Source organism: Anomaloglossus baeobatrachus, chromosome 4, assembly GCF_048569485.1.
Source record: "Anomaloglossus baeobatrachus isolate aAnoBae1 chromosome 4, aAnoBae1.hap1, whole genome shotgun sequence".
Taxonomy (NCBI): domain Eukaryota; kingdom Metazoa; phylum Chordata; class Amphibia; order Anura; family Aromobatidae; genus Anomaloglossus; species Anomaloglossus baeobatrachus.
In genome coordinates, this window is record NC_134356.1 from 610594316 (window position 1) to 610612210 (window position 17895).

The window sequence follows — 17895 nt, forward strand, 5'->3', positions numbered from 1 at the left end:
GGTGTATATTATGTAGATGTAGTAAAGGTTTCTTAGGCAAGTTAGACATGGAATGATCATGAAATATCTGTAGATAATAGGAGAATGAATGCATATGGCATATAACCAGATGTATATTATGTTACCTGAGCATTATAGGTGTGGAATGATTATGAAATGTCTGTAGATAATAGGAGAATGAATGCATATGGCATATAACCAGGTGTATATTATGTTACCTGAGCATTATAGGTGTGGAATGATTATGAAATGTCTGTAGATAATAGGAGAATGAATGCATATGGCATATAACCAGATGTATATTATGTTACCTGAGCATTATAGGTGTGGAATGATTATGAAATGTCTGTAGATAATAGGAGAATGAATGCATATGGCATATAACCAGATGTATATTATGTTACCTGAGCATTATAGGTGTGGAATGAACATGAAATATCTGTACATAATAGGAGAATGAACGCATATGGCATATAACCAGGCGTATATTATGTTACCTGAGCATTATAGGTGTGGAATGATTATGAAATGTCTGTAGATAATAGGAGAATGAATGCATATGGCATATAACCAGGTGTATATTATGTTACCTGAGCATTATAGGTGTGGAATGAACATGAAATATCTGTACATAATAGGAGAATGAACGCATATGGCATATAACCAGGTGTATATTATGTTACCTGAGCATTATAGGTGTGGAATGATCATGAAATATCTGTAGATAATAGGAGAATGAACGCATACGGCATATAACCAGGTGTATATTATGTTACCTGAGCATTATAGGTGTGGAATGATCATGAAATATCTGTAGATAATAGGAGAATGAACACATATGCCATATAACCAGGTGTATATTATGTTACCTGAGCATTATAGGTCTGGAATGAACATGAAATATCTGTAGATAATAGGAGAATGAATGCATATGGCATATAACCAGGTGTATATTATGTTACCTGAGCATTATAGGTGTGGAATGAACATGAAATATCTGTAGATAATAGGAGAATGAACGCATATGGCATATAACCAGGTGTATATTATGTTACCTGAGCATTATAGGTGTGGAATGATCATAAAATATCTGTAGATAATAGGAGAATGAACGCATATGGCATATAACCAGGTGTATATTATGTTACCTGAGCATTATAGGTGTGGAATGAACATGAAATATCTGTAGATAATAGGAGAATGAATGCATATGGCATATAACCAGGTGTATATTATGTTACCTGAGCATTATAGGTGTGGAATGATCATAAAATATCTGTAGATAATAGGAGAATGAATGCATATGACATATAACCAGGTGTATATTATGTTACCTGAGCATTATAGCTGTGGAATGATTATGAAATGTCTGTAGATAATAGGAGAATGAATGCATATGGCATATAACCAGGTGTATATTATGTTACCTGAGCATTATAGGTGTGGAATGATCATAAAATATCTGTAGATAATAGGAGAATGAATGCATATGACATATAACCAGGTGTATATTATGTTACCTGAGCATTATAGCTGTGGAATGATTATGAAATGTCTGTAGATAATAGGAGAATGAATGCATATGGCATATAACCAGGTGTATATTATGTTACCTGAGCATTATAGGTGTGGAATGATTATGAAATGTCTGTAGATAATAGGAGAATGAATGCATATGGCATATAACCAGGTGTATATTATGTTACCTGAGCATTATAGGTGTGGAATGAACATGAAATATCTGTACATAATAGGAGAATGAACGCATATGGCATATAACCAGGTGTATATTATGTTACCTGAGCATTATAGGTGTGGAATGAACATGAAATATCTGTAGATAATAGGAGAATGAATGCATATGGCATATAACCAGGTGTATATTATGTTACCTGAGCATTATAGGTGTGGAATGATCATAAAATATCTGTAGATAATAGGAGAATGAATGCATATGACATATAACCAGGTGTATATTATGTTACCTGAGCATTATAGCTGTGGAATGATTATGAAATGTCTGTAGATAATAGGAGAATGAATGCATGTGGCATATAACCAGGTGTATATTATGTTACCTGAGCATTATAGGTGTGGAATGATCATAAAATATCTGTAGATAATAGGAGAATGAATGCATATGGCATATAACCAGGTGTATATTATGTTACCTGAGCATTATAGGTGTGGAATGAACATGAAATATCTGTAGATAATAGGAGAATGAATGCATATGGCATATAACCAGGTGTATATTATGTTACCTGAGCATTATAGGTGTGGAATGATCATAAAATATCTGTAGATAATAGGAGAATGAATGCATATGACATATAACCAGGTGTATATTATGTTACCTGAGCATTATAGCTGTGGAATGATTATGAAATGTCTGTAGATAATAGGAGAATGAATGCATATGGCATATAACCAGGTGTATATTATGTTACCTGAGCATTATAGGTGTGGAATGATCATGAAATGTCTGTAGATAATAGGAGAATGAATGCATATTGCATATAACCAGGTGTATATTATGTTACCTGAGCATTATAGGTGTGGAATGATCATAAAATATCTGTAGATAATAGGAGAATGAATGCATATGGCATATAACCAGGTGTATATTATGTTACCTGAGCATTATAGGTGTGGAATGATCATAAAATATCTGTAGATAATAGCAGAATGAATGCATATGGCATATAACCAGGTGTATATTATGTTACCTGAGCATTATAGGTGTGGAATGATCATAAAATATCTGTAGATAATAGGAGAATGAATGCATATGGCATATAACCAGGTGTATATTATGTTACCTGAGCATTATAGGTGTGGAATGATTATGAAATGTCTGTAGATAATAGGAGAATGAATGCATATGGCATATAACCTGGTGTAAATTATGTTACCTGAGCATTATAGGTGTGGAATGAACATGAAATATCTGTACATAATAGGAGAATGAACGCATATGGCATATAACCAGGTGTATATCATGTTACCTGAGCATTATAGGTGTGGAATGAACATGAAATATCTGTAGATAATAGGAGAATGAACGCATATGGCATATAACCAGGTGTATATTATGTTACCTGAGCATTATAGGTGTGGAATGATCATAAAATATCTGTAGATAATAGGAGAATGAATGCATATGGCATATAACCAGGTGTATATTATGTTACCTGAGCATTATAGGTGTGGAATGATCATAAAATATCTGTAGATAATAGGAGAATGAATGCATATGACATATAACCAGGTGTATATTATGTTACCTGAGCATTATAGCTGTGGAATGATTATGAAATGTCTGTAGATAATAGGAGAATGAATGCATATGGCATATAACCAGGTGTATATTATGTTACCTGAGCATTATAGGTGTGGAATGATCATAAAATATCTGTAGATAATAGGAGAATGAATGCATATGGCATATAACCAGGTGTATATTATGTTACCTGAGAATTATAGGTGTGGAATGAACATGAAATATCTGTAGATAATAGGAGAATGAATGCATATGGCATATAACCAGGTGTATATTATGTTACCTGAGCATTATAGGTGTGGAATGATCATAAAATATCTGTAGATAATAGGAGAATGAATGCATATGGCATATAACCAGGTGTATATTATGTTACCTGAGCATTATAGGTGTGGAATGATCATGAAATGTCTGTAGATAATAGGAGAATGAATGCATATGGCATATAACCTGGTGTAAATTATGTTACCTGAGCATTATAGGTGTGGAATGAACATGAAATATCTGTAGATAATAGGAGAATGAACGCATATGGCATATAACCAGGTGTATATTATGTTACCTGAGCATTATAGGTGTGGAATGATTATGAAATGTCTGTAGATAATAGGAGAATGAATGCATATGGCATATAACCAGGTGTATATTATGTTACCTGAGCATTATAGGTGTGGAATGAACATGAAATATCTGTACATAATAGGAGAATGAACGCATATGGCATATAACCAGGTGTATATTATGTTACCTGAGCATTATAGGTGTGGAATGAACATGAAATATCTGTAGATAATAGGAGAATGAATGCATATGGCATATAACCAGGTGTATATTATGTTACCTGAGCATTATAGGTGTGGAATGATCATAAAATATCTGTAGATAATAGGAGAATGAATGCATATGGCATATAACCAGGTGTATATTATGTTACCTGAGCATTATAGGTGTGGAATGATCATAAAATATCTGTAGATAATAGGAGAATGAATGCATATGGCATATAACCAGGTGTATATTATGTTACCTGAGCATTATAGGTGTGGAATGATCATAAAATATCTGTAGATAATAGGAGAATGAATGCATATGGCATATAACCAGGTGTATATTATGTTACCTGAGCATTATAGGTGTGGAATGATCATAAAATATCTGTAGATAATAGGAGAATGAATGCATATGCCATATAACCAGGTGTATATTATGTTACCTGAGCATTATAGGTGTGGAATGATCATAAAATATCTGTAGATAATAGGAGAATGAATGCATATGACATATAACCAGGTGTATATTATGTTACCTGAGCATTATAGGTGTGGAATGATTATGAAATATCTAAAGATAATAGGAGAATGAATGCATATGGCATATAACCAGGTGTATATTCTGTTACCTGAGCATTATAGGTGTGGAATGATCATAAAATATCTGTAGATAATAGGAGAATGAATGCATATGACATATAACCAGGTGTATATTATGTTACCTGAGCATTATAGGTGTGGAATGATCATGAAATATCTAAAGATAATAGGAGAATGAATGCATATAGCATATAACCAGGTGTATATTATGTTACCTGAGCATTATAGGTGTGGAATGATTATGAAATATATGTAGATAATAGGAGAATGAATGCATATGGCATATAACCAGGTGTATAATATGTCACTTGAGCATTATAGGTGTGGAATGATCATGAAATATCTGTAGATAATAGGAAAATGAATGCATATGGCATATAACCAGGTGTATATTATGTTACCTGAGCATTATAGGTGTGGAATGATCATAAAATATCTGTAGATAATAGGAGAATGAATGCATATGGCATATAACCAGATGTATATTATGTTACGTGAGCATTATAGGTGTGGAATGATTATGAAATATCTGTAGATAATAGGAAAATGAATGCATATGGCATATAACCAGGTGTATATTATGTTACCTGAGCATTATAGGTGTGGAATGATCATGAAATATCTGTAGATAATAGGAGAATGAATGCATATGGCATATAACCATGTGTATATTATGTTACCTGAGCATTATAGGTGTGGAATGATCATGAAATATCTGTAGATAATAATAGAATGAACGCATATGCCATATAACCAGGTGTATATTATGTTACCTGAGCATTATAGGTGTGGAATGATTATGAAATATCTGTAGATAATAGGAAAATGAATGCATATGGCATATAACCAGGTGTATATTATGTTACCTGAGCATTATAGGTGTGGAATGATCATGAAATATCTGTAGATAATAGGAGAATGAACGCATATGGCATATAACCAGGTGTATATTATGTTACCTGAGCATTATAGGTGTGGAATGATCATGAAATATCTGTAGATAATAGGAAAATGAACACATATGGCATATAACCAGGTGTATATTAGGTTACCTGAGCATTATAGGTGTGGAATGATTATGAAATATCTGTAGATAATAGGAAAATGAATGCATATGGCATATAACCAGGTGTATATTATGTTACCTGAGCATTATAGGTGTGGAATGATCATGAAATATCTGTAGATAATAGGAGAATGAACGCATATGGCATATAACCAGGTGTATATTATGTTACCTGAGCATTATAGGTGTGGAATGATCATGAAATATCTGTAGATAATAGGAGAATGAATGCATATGGTATATAACCAGGTGTATATTATGTTACCTGAGCATTATAGGTGTGGAATAATCATGAAATATCTGTAGATAATAGGAAAATGAACACATATGGCATATAACCATGTGTATATTAGGTTACTTGAGCATTAAAAAACTGAAAAGCGATAGTGTTGGCCCCCTTAAAAATAGTCTTGGTGAAATGGTGGAAGGGGATGAGGGTAAAGCCAACCTGCTGAATGACTTTTTTCTACGGTTTTTATACAAGAAAATGCCATGGCAGATGACAAGACCAGTGATACCATAAATTCACCCTTGAATATTACCTGCTTATCCCAGCAGGAAGTACGCCGCCGCCTCGAAATCACTAAGGTTGACAAATCTCCGGGCCCGGATGGCTACACCCCAGAGTACTACAGGAATTGAGTTCTGTGATAGATAGACCATTATTTTTAATCTTCTCAGATTCCTTAATAACAGGGTCGGTACCGCAGGACTGGCACATAGCAAATGTGGTGCCAATATTCAAAAAGGGGACAAAAACTGAGCCGGGAAATTATAGGCCGGTAAGTTTAACCTCTACGGTTGGTAAAATCCTTGAGGGTTTCTTGAGAGATGCTATACTAGAGTATTTCAAGAAAAATACCCTTATGACAGAGTATCAACATGGGTTTATGAGGGATCGATCCTGTCAAACTAATTTGATCGGCTTCTATGAAGAGGTAAGTTCAAGCCTGGACCAGGGAAATGCAGTGGATGTTGTGTATATGGACTTTTCAAAAGCTTTTGATACGGTGCCACACAAAAGGTTGGTACATAAAATGAGAATAATGGGGATAGGGGAAAATATCTGTAACTGGGTTAAAAACTGGCTCAGTGATAGGAAACAAAGGGTGGTTATTAATGGTACGTACTCGGACTGGGTCTCAGTTCATAGTGGGGTACCACAGGGGTCAGTATTGGGCCCACTTCTTTTCAACATACTTATTAATGACCTTGTTGGGGGCATGCGGAGTAGAATCTCAATATTTGCAGGATTCTTTACTGTACGAGCAGTGAGACTATGGAACTCTCTGCCGCATGATGTTGTAATGAGTGATTCACTACTAACATTTAAGCAGAGCCTGGATGCCTTTCTTGAAAAATTTAATATTACCAGTTATGTATATTAGATTTTATGACAGGGTATTGATCCAGGGAACTAGTCTGATTGCCGGATGTGGAGTCAGGAAGGAAATTTTTTCCCCATTGGAACTTGTTTGCCACATTGGGTTTTTTTTTGCCTTCCTCTGGATCAACATGTTAGGCTACGGGTTGAACTAGATGGAGTTAGAGTCTCCCTTCAACCTTAAAAACTATGATACTATGATGATACTATGATACTAAACTCTGCAGGGTAATCAATACAGAGGAGGATAATTTTATATTACAGGGAGATTTATGTAAATTGGAGGATTGGGCTGAGAAGTGGCAATTGAAGTTTAATGTAGATAAATGTAAGGTCATGCACTTGGGTAGAGGAAATATAATTTAGAATTATGTACTTAATTGTAGAACACTGGGTAAAACAGACACAGAAAAAGACTTGTGTGTATGGGTGGATGGTAAACTTCACTTTAGTGGACAGTGTCAGGCAGCTGCTGCCAGGGCTAATAAAGTAATGGGATGTATTAAAAGAGGTAGAAGTGTTCATGAAAAAAATATAGTTCTACCTCTGTACAAGTCACTAGTGCGACCGCACTTATATACTGTGTACAATTCTGGTCACCGATATATAAGAATGACATAGCTGAACTGGAGAGGGTGCAGAGAAGAGCCACCAAGATTATTAGAGGAATGGGGGGGGCTGCAATACCAAGACAGGAAAAACGAAGGCTTAGGGGGGATCTAATCACAATGTATAAACATATGAGGGGACAGTACAGAGACCTTTCCAAAGATCTCTCTACACCTAGGCCTGCGACTGGAACACGGGGGCATCCGCTACGTCTCGAGGAAAGAAGGTTTAATCATAATCACAGACGAGGATTCTTTACTGTACGAGCAGTGAGACTATGGAACTCTCTGCCGCATGATGTTGTAATGAGTGATTCACTACTAACATTTAAGCAGAGCCTGGACGCCTTTCTTGTAATGTAATATTACCAGTTATGTATATTAGATTTTATGACAGGGTATTGATCCAGGGAACTAGTCTGATTGCCGGATGTGGACGAAGGAAGGAATTTGTTTCCCCATTGGAGCTTGTTTGACACATTGGGGTTTTTTTTGCCTTCCTCTGGATCAACATGTTAGGCAACGGGTTGAACTAGATGGACTTAGGGCGGCTTTGCACGTTACGATATCGCAGGTGCGATGTCGATGGGGTCAAATCGAAAGTGACGCACATCCGGCATCGCAGTCGATATCGCAGTGTGCAAATCCTTTTGGATACGATTAACGAGCGCAAAAGCATCGTTATCGTATCATCGGTGCAGTGTCCGACATTTCCATAATGCCGGTGCAGCGACAGGTACGATGCTGTTCCTCGTTCCTGCAGCAGCACACATCGCTGTGTATGACGTCGCAGGAGCGAGGAACATCTCCTACCTGCGTCCCGGCTGCAATGCAGAAGGAAGGAGGTGGGGGGATGTTTACATCCTGCTCATTTCCGCCCCTCCGCTTCTATTGGTCGCCTGCCGTGTGACGTCGCTGTGACGCCGCACGACCCACCCCCTTAGGAAGGAGGCGGGTCGCCGGCCAGAGCGAAGTCGCAGGGCAGGTGAGTACATGTGACGCTGCCGTAGCGATAATATTCACTACGGCAGCTATCACTAGATATCGCACCTGCGATGGGGGCGGGACTATCGCTGCTGCATCGGTAACACATTGCTACCGATGTCACAGCGTGCAAAGCCCGCCTTAGGCGGGCTTTCCACGTTGCGTCATCGCAAGCCGATGCTGCGATGTCTCACGCGATAGTCCCCGCCCCCATCGCAGGTGCGATATCTTGTGATAGCTGGTGTAGCGAACATTATCGCTATGCCAGCTTCACATGCACTCACCTGCCCTGCGACCGTCGCTCTGGCCAGCGATCCGCCTCCTTCCTAATGGGGCGGGTCGTGCAGCGTCATAGCGACGTCACACGGCCAATAGCGGCAGAGGGGCGGAGATGAGCAGGATGTAAACATCCCAACCACCTCCTTCCTTCCGCATAGCCGCCGGCGGCAGGTAAGGAGATGTTCCTCGCTCCTGAGGCTTCACACACAGCGATGTCTGCTGCCACAGGAATGAGGAACTACATCTGTCGCGGCACCGGCATTAAGGAAATATCGGACCCTGCACCGATGATACGATAACAACGCTTTTGCGCTCGTTCATCGTATCATCTAGCATTTACACACTACGATGTCGAAAGTGACGCCGGATGTGCGTCACTTTCGATTTGACCCCACTGACATCGCACCTGCGATATCGCAACGTGCAAAGCCGCCCTTAGAGTCCCCCTTCAACCTTAAAACTATGATACTATGATACTATTATAGGTGTGGAATGATCACAAAATGCGTTCATGTGACCGATCAGCTGATTGGGTAGCCCCGCCAGGTCCTTAAGCTCGGAATAGATGTAGCGCATCGCGGGGCACACGCCGAAGAGGTGAGGATTTCTTTTTTTTATTTTTATCACTTGGTTCACTCCTGCAATGTATGTATATAATGTATGTATATAGTGTATGTATGTACATTGCGGGAGTGAAAGTGCCCCGCTTGCCTGCGCTTTGTAGGCTCGGCCTTTCTGTGTCCCGATCCGAGAAAATCACGGATACAGAAATGGCATCTGGAGGTCACATCTGATGGTGTCCTTTCCTGTCCATGGGGCCCTGCAAAAAATAGCATCCCCACAGACAGGAAAAAATTGTGATGTGAAACCAGCCTTAGGCGGGCTTTGCACACTACGACATCGCAGGTGCGATGTCGGTAGGGTCATGTTGAAAGTGACGCACTTCCTGCGTCGCTCTCGACATCGTAATGTGTAAATCCTAGATGATACGATTAACGAGCGCAAAAGCGTCGTAATCGTATCATCGGTGCAGCGTCGGCGAATTCCATAATTACGGTGACGCGACGGTCCAATGTTGTTCCTCGTTCCTGCGGCAGCACACATTGCTGTGTGTGAAGTCGCAAGAGCGAGGAACATCTCCTACTGGCGTCACCGCGGCTCCCGTCGGCTATGCGGAAGGAAGGAGGTGGGCGGGATGTTTACATCCCGCTCATCTCTGCCCCTCCGCTCCTATTGGCCGCCTGCCGTGTGACGTCGCAGTGACGCCGCACGACCCGCCCCCTAAATAAGGAGGCGGTTTACAGGCCAGAGCGACGTCGCACGGCAGGCGAGTGCATGTGAAGCAGCTGTAGCGATAATAGTCGCTACGGCAGCTATCACAATGATATCGCAGCTACGACGGGGGCAGGGACTATCGCGCTCAGCATCGCAGCATCGGCTTGCGATGTCGTAGTGTGCAAAGTACCCCTTAGGTTGCTTTCACACATCAGTTTTTTGCAATCCAGCACAATCCGGTTTGTGCCTGATGCAATGGATCCGTGTCAGAGTGTGTAAAAAGTGATGCGACGGATCCGGTAAAAAACGGATCCGTTTTTTTTTTAAAGCTGAGAGAGAGGGAGAGACCCCGTCATCACCGCGCACACCCTGGCACTCCCGCACGCATCATCCCCGCACACACCCTGGCACTCCCGCACGCATCATCCCCGCACACACCCCGGCACTCCCGCACGCATCATCCCCGCACACACCCCGGCACTCCCGCACCCATCATCCCCGCACACACCCCGGCACTCCCGCACGCATCATCCCCGCACACACCCCGGCACTCCCGCACCCATCATCCCCGCACACACCCCGGCACTCCCGCACGCATCATCCCCGCACACACCCCGGCACTCCCGCACCCATCATCCCCGCACACACCCCGGCACTCCCGCACGCATCATCCCTGCACACACCCCGGAACTCCCGCACACACCCTGGCACTCCCGCACGCATTATCCCTGCACACACCTTGGCACTCCCGCACGCATCATCCCCGCACACACCGCGGCACTCCCGCACGCATTATCCCCGCACACACCCCGGCACTCCAGCACGCACACATCATCCCCGCACACACCCCGGCACTCCTGCACGCATCATCCCCGTACACACCCCGGCACTACCTCAGTGACGTCACCGGTGACAGCGCGACTCCCTCAGTTGCTGTGTGGAGCTGATAAAGAGCGGCGGTGTCCTACTGCTGCTCCTGTCAGCTTCATGTAGCAGAGCTGAAAGCGGCGCGGGACCTCTGTGGATTACGTCGGACCTGGAGGGGTATTTGGGGATTTTAATAAAATGGTGAAAGAGGGTGTTTTTTTGTCCTTTATTCCAAATAAAGTATTTTCTTGGGTGTATGTGTATATTTACTTTCACTTACAGGTTAATTTTTGGGAGTGTCTCATAGCCGCCTGCCATGATTAACCTCTTATTACCCCGATTGCCACTGCACCAGGGTAATTCGATATGAGCCGGGTAGAGTCCCAGGACTGTCGCATCTAATGGATGCGGCAATTGCGGGCGGCAGCTGGCTGATATTGTTAGGCTGGGGGGCTCCCCATAACGTGGAGCTCCCCATCCTGAGAATACCAGCCTTCAGCCATGTGGCTTTACCCCGGCTGGTATCAAAATTGGTGGGGACCGCATGCAGTTTTTTTTTAATTATTTATTTATTTTACTGCAAGATATAGACCCACCGGCGGCTGTGATTTGGTTGCAGTGAGAAAGCTGTCACTCAGCGTGGGGGCATGTCTGACTGCAACCAATAATAGGCACCGGTGGGCGGGGAAAGCAGGGAATACGAGATTGAATAATGGGCGGCCGGCATTTTCAAATCATGAGAAGCCGCCAGCAATGTGACAGCCGTGCAGCGCAGCGCCGGTGATCGGTGAGTGGGTGAGAGTGAGTGACTGAGTCAGTGAGTGTGAGTGTGAGAGAGAGAGGCTGGAGCCACACGGGGCACTACTGGGATGCTCGCATGACACTCGGCTCGCACTGGCAGCACAGCAGGAGCCGAGTATCATGCTAGTGTGCATGCATCTGAGGTCCGACTGTGCCAGCAGACCACAGCAGACCACAGCTGCAGGGGGCGGGCAGGCTCTCAGGAGGGGCGGGCTGGCAAGGAGGAGGAGAAGGTGGGATTTCTCTCCCCCTCTCCTCCGTAGCCGGTTCATTCTCCTATTATCTACAGATATTTCATGATCATTCCACACCTATAATGCTCAGGTAACATAATATACACCTGGTTATATGCCATATGCATTCATTTTCGTATTATCTACATATATTTCATGATCATTCCACACCTATAATGCTAAGGTAACATAATATACACCTGGTTATATGCCATATGCATTCATTCTCCTATTATCTACAGATATTTTATGATCATTCCACACCTATAATGCTCAGGTAACATAATATACACCTGGTTATATGCCATATGCATTCATTTTCGTATTATCTACATATATTTCATGATCATTCCACACCTATAATGCTCAGGTAACATATTATACACCTGGTTATATGCCATATGCATTCATTCTCCTATTATCTACAGATATTTCCTGATCATTCCACACCTATAATGCTCAGGTAACATAATATACACCTGGTTATATGCCATATGCATTCATTCTCCTATTATCTACAGATATTTCATGATCATTCCACACCTTTAATGCTCAGGTAACATATTATACACCTGGTTATATGCCATATGCATTCATTCTCCTATTATCTACAGATATTTCATGATCATTCCACACCTTTAATGCTCAGGTAACATATTATACACCTGGTTATATGCCATATGCATTCATTCTCCTATTATCTACAGATATTTCATGATCATTCCACACCTATAATGCTCAGGTAACATAATATACACCTGGTTATATGCCATATTCGTTTATTTTCCTATTATCTACATGTATTTCATAATCATTCCACACCTATAATGCTCAGGTAACATAATATACACCTGGTTATATGCCATATGCATTCATTGTCCTATTATCTACAGATATTTCATAATCATTCCACACCTATAATGCTCAGGTAACATAATATACACCTGGTTATATGCCATATGCATTCATTCTCCTATTATCTACAGATATTTTATGATCATTCCACACCTATAATGCTCAGGTAACATAATATACACCTGGTTATATGCCATATGCATTCATTTTCCTATTATCTACATTTATTTTATGATCATTCCACACCTATAATGCTCAGGTAACATAATATACACCTGGTTATATGCCATATGCGTTCATTTTCCTATTATCTACAGATATTTTATGATCATTCCACACCTATAATGCTCAGGTAACATAATATACACCTGGTTATATGCCATATGCATTCATTTTCCTATTATCTACATTTATTTTATGATCATTCCACACTTATAATGCTCAGGTAACATAATATACACCTGGTTATATGCCATATGCATTCATTTTCCTATTATCTACAGATATTTCATAATCATTCCACACCTATAATGCTCAGGTAACATAATATACACCTGGTTATATGCCATATGCATTCATTTTCCTATTATCTACAGATATTTCATAATCATTCCACACCTATAATGCTCACGTAACATAATATACATCTGGTTATATGCCATATGCATTCATTCTCCTATTATCTACAGATATTTTATGATCATTCCACACCTATAATGCTCAGGTAACATAATATACACCTGGTTATATGCCATATGCATTCATTTTCCTATTATCTACAGATATTTCATGATCATTCCACACCTATAATGCTCAAGTGACATATTATACACCTGGTTATATGCCATATGCATTCATTCTCCTATTATCTACATATATTTCATAATCATTCCACACCTATAATGCTCAGGTAACATAATATACACCTGGTTATATGCCATATGCATTCATTTTCCTATTATCTACAGATGATATTTCATGTTCATTCCATGTCTAACTTGCCTAAGAAACCTTTTATACATCTACAAAATATACACCTAACAAGTTATTACCCTCATTCTTTTTATTTATTCCTTTTCATCATTCTTTTTAGTATGTCCCGTCCTGGTATGTGTAGAGCTTGCTCCACATGCTGGGACCTGGGCTGGTCTCTATCCACAAGTGCCTTTTTTGCAACATAGAAGCGGTTATATACAGGTTACAGGTATGTGTGCTCTATTATGGTTCTGCTTTTAACTTTATCTAGGAGGCCGCATGGCACATGAAATACAGAATGTAGAGTAGGACCCCCCTATTGAGATTTGCCGTGACGTTGGCAGGGGTGGCTCAAAAAATTGATCAATTATTTGCTAAAAATCTCACTTTTTTATTGTAGTACAGTTGGAATAAATTTGTGAATTTTCACTTTTTATATGATGCATGCCAATTTCAGATCGTGCTGGCTCCCCTCTCTCCCTGTATACACTAGCATAGATAAAGAGATCTTTAGAAAAAGTATTTCTAAAGATCATTTATGTGCTAATGAGGCCAGGGATAGTCACAAGGGCATTGAGACCCCTTTAAGCTGGGTTTACACACTGCAACATCGCAAACGACATCGCTGTAACGTCACCGGTTTTGTGACGTTACAGCGACCTCCCCAGCGACATTGCAGTGTGTGAAACCTATCAGCGACCTGGCCCCTGCTGTGAAGTTGTGATCGCTACAAATCGTTCAGGACCATTCCTAGGTCCTTTGTTTCCCGCTGTGCAGCATGCATCGCTAGAAAGTTTCAGTGTGTAAAGGGGACTTTACAGCGACTCCGCGGCTCTGTCTGTGTAGCGTCCTGATTAGCGGTCACCGGTGAAGAATTCACCGGTGACCGCTAATCCCCCGAGTGACTGAAGTGTCCCCCCCTCTCTCATACTCACCGATCCCCGATCACCGGCGCTGCACGGCGTTCACTCTGCTCCAGCGGCTTTTCCTTTTTTGAAAAAGCCGGCCGCTCATTAAACAATCTCGTATTCCCTGCTTTTCCCCGCCCACCGGCAAATATGATTGGTTGCAGTGAGACATGCCCACACGCTGAGTGACAGCTGTGTCACTGCACCCAATCACAACCGGGTACAGTCCCAGAACTGTCGCATCTAATGTATGCGGCAATTCTGGGCGGCTGCTGACTGATATTGTTAGGCTGGGGGGCTCCCCATAACGTGGGGCTCCCCATCCTGAGAATACCAGCCTGCAGCCGTATGGCTTTATCTGGCTGGTATTAAAATAGGGGGAACCGCACGCCGGATTTTTTAATTATTTATTTACTTATTTTACTGCACAGTATAGACACGCCCACCGGCTGCTGTGATTGGGTGCAGTGACACAGCTGTCACTCAGCGTGTGGGCGTGTCTCACTGCAACCAATCACATTTGCCGGTGGGTGGGGAAAGCAGGGAATACGAGATTGTTTAATGAGCGGCCGGCTTTTTCAAAAAAGGAAAAGCCGCCGGAGCAGTGTGAACGCCGTGCAGCGCCGGTGATCGGGGATCAGTGAGTATGAGAGAGGGGGGGGAAATCACCAGCAAATGAGGTGAGTAACGCGATCAGCTGAACTGTCACTGAGGTTACCCGCGGCCACCGCTGCATCCACCACTGGATCCAGGTAACCTCAGTGACAGCTCAGCCGATCACACGGCTTTCTTCATTAGCTGCGTGCAGGTGACAGGAGCGGCTGTGTCTTCTGCTGCTCCTGTCACCTGCATGCAGCAGAGCTGGATGCGACGCTGGAGGACCGTGGATTACGGAGGGCTTTGTTGTGGGTAATAAATTGGTAATGAGGGAATTTGTTAGTGTTTTTTATTTCTAATAAAGGATTTTTCGGGTGTGTGTTTTTTAACTGTAATTTACAGATTAATCATGGAAGGTATCTCGGGGTGACGCCTGACATGATTAATCTTGGACTTATTGGCAGCTATGGGCTGCCAATAACTCCTTATTACCCCGATTTGCCAACGCACCAGGGCAAATCGGGAAGAGCCGGGTACAGTCCCAGATCTGTCGCATCTAATGTATGCGGCAATTCTGGGCGTCTGCTGGCTGATATTGTTAGGCTGGGGGGCTCCCCATAACGTGGGGCTCCCCATCCTGAGAATACCAGCCTGCAGCCGTATGGCTTTATCTGGCTGGTATTAAAATAGGGGGGGACCGCACGCCGGATTTTTTAATTATTTATTTACACGGCACACAGAGCCGCGCGGCATTAAATGAAGTCGGGTGAAGTTCACCTGCTTTTTTGACACGTCCCCAACGACCAGCTAGTCGCTCTGCAGGCCCGGATCGCTGTTAGGTCGTTGGCCAGGTCTGCCTGTTTGACAGCTCACCAGAGACTTTGTAGCGATCCCGGCTAGGTTGAGATCGCAGGTTGGATCGCTAGAAAGTCTCAGTGTGTAAACCCAGCTTTACACACTGAGACTTTCTAGCGATCCCGACATAGCCGGGATCACTGGAAAGTCGCTGGTGAGCTGTCAAACAGGCAGATTTGGCCAACGACACAGCAGCGATATGGACCCGCAGAACGTCCTCGCTGGTCGTTGGGGAAATGTCCCACAGCAGCTATTTGACGACTCACACCAATGTTAGGGGGGTGTTTGGCGCTGAAGCCTCCTAGGTGTCCTTTTTACACGCCCACCTCAGCTCCGATTGGTGATCGCTAGTGCGTTCTTATTAGCGACCCCCGAGCTTGGAAAGATTGACAAAAGTCGCGCTTGTATATCCTTTGTCTCTGAGCTTCTGTTGCTTAGCGGATCTTTGTAGAGTTCTCTGTGCGGCGACTCCACACTGGTTTATCTATACAGCAATCAAATAATGCTTACCGTATAGGCTTTATAGTATTGCAGACTGGAGAACTCTCTAATGATCCGCAAACCAGCACGCTCAGGAACAAGGTAGCTTTAAAACAAAGGACGGAAGCGCTAAAGTTGCCTTCTTTTCAGTGAAAGCCGCCCAATCAGAACAACAGCGACCACCAATTGGAGGTAAGGGGGCAGGAAAGGGAATGCTATAGCACGCCTACGTACTGGGTTCTAAGGCGCTAACTATGTCGTTGTAACGGTGTCAAACACAGCGATGCATGCTGCGCAGCGGGAAACAAAGGACCAAAAAATGGTCTTGAAATATTTGTAGCGATCTCACAGTGGGGACCAGGTCGCTGATGCGTGTCACACACTGCAATGTCGCTGGGGAAGTCGCTATTACGTCACAAAACCAGTGATGTTAAAGCGATATCGCTAGCGATGTTGCAGTGTGTAAAGGGGCCTTTAGTTCCTGCGCTCATTCCACCATTTTAGCACGCCCACAGGGACGTGCTAACTTGCTATTCAATGCCCACTGCCTAGCGTCACCAGCGGTGAAGCGTATACCTGTGTACGTTGTCACCGCTTCAGATGCTGGGAAGTGCGCATGATCAGAAGTACCTGGCACTTCCTGTCATACACACTAGATTTTGCTGAAGTAAGACATGTACCCCAGGCTTCATAGTGCGCATGACTAGAAGTGACCAACACTTCTGATCATGCGTGCTGCCCAGCGTCTGAAGCGATGAGACCGGACGCTGATGACGCCGGGCAGTGGGTGTGCGAACAAGCAAAAAGGGTGAAATGAGCGCAGGAACTAACGCCTTTGTGACTAGTCCCTGCGCTCATTAGCATATCATAACGGATCTTTAGAAATAAAAATACAGGGACAGTTAGGCAGGGATTTGAAATATGCACCGAAAACTGCTTGTGGTTCTGGGTGCATATTGCACCTGACAGGATCCCTTTAAATGGCGTCGAGGACAGAGACGCATTGGTACTAGCCATACAAGTGGGTCCCTGGCGGCTTCTCCTCGCCCGATGCCCTGGACTGACAGGTTGGCTG

At 42.5% G+C, this 17895-nt stretch overlaps 1 protein-coding gene across 4 annotated transcripts in view; it reads right to left on the bottom strand.

Annotated features, from left to right (window-relative positions):
* Positions 1-17895, bottom strand: part of KANSL3 (KAT8 regulatory NSL complex subunit 3) — a 314370-nt gene that overhangs the window by 215480 nt on the left and 80995 nt on the right. The gene's annotated exons all lie outside the window — the stretch shown is intronic.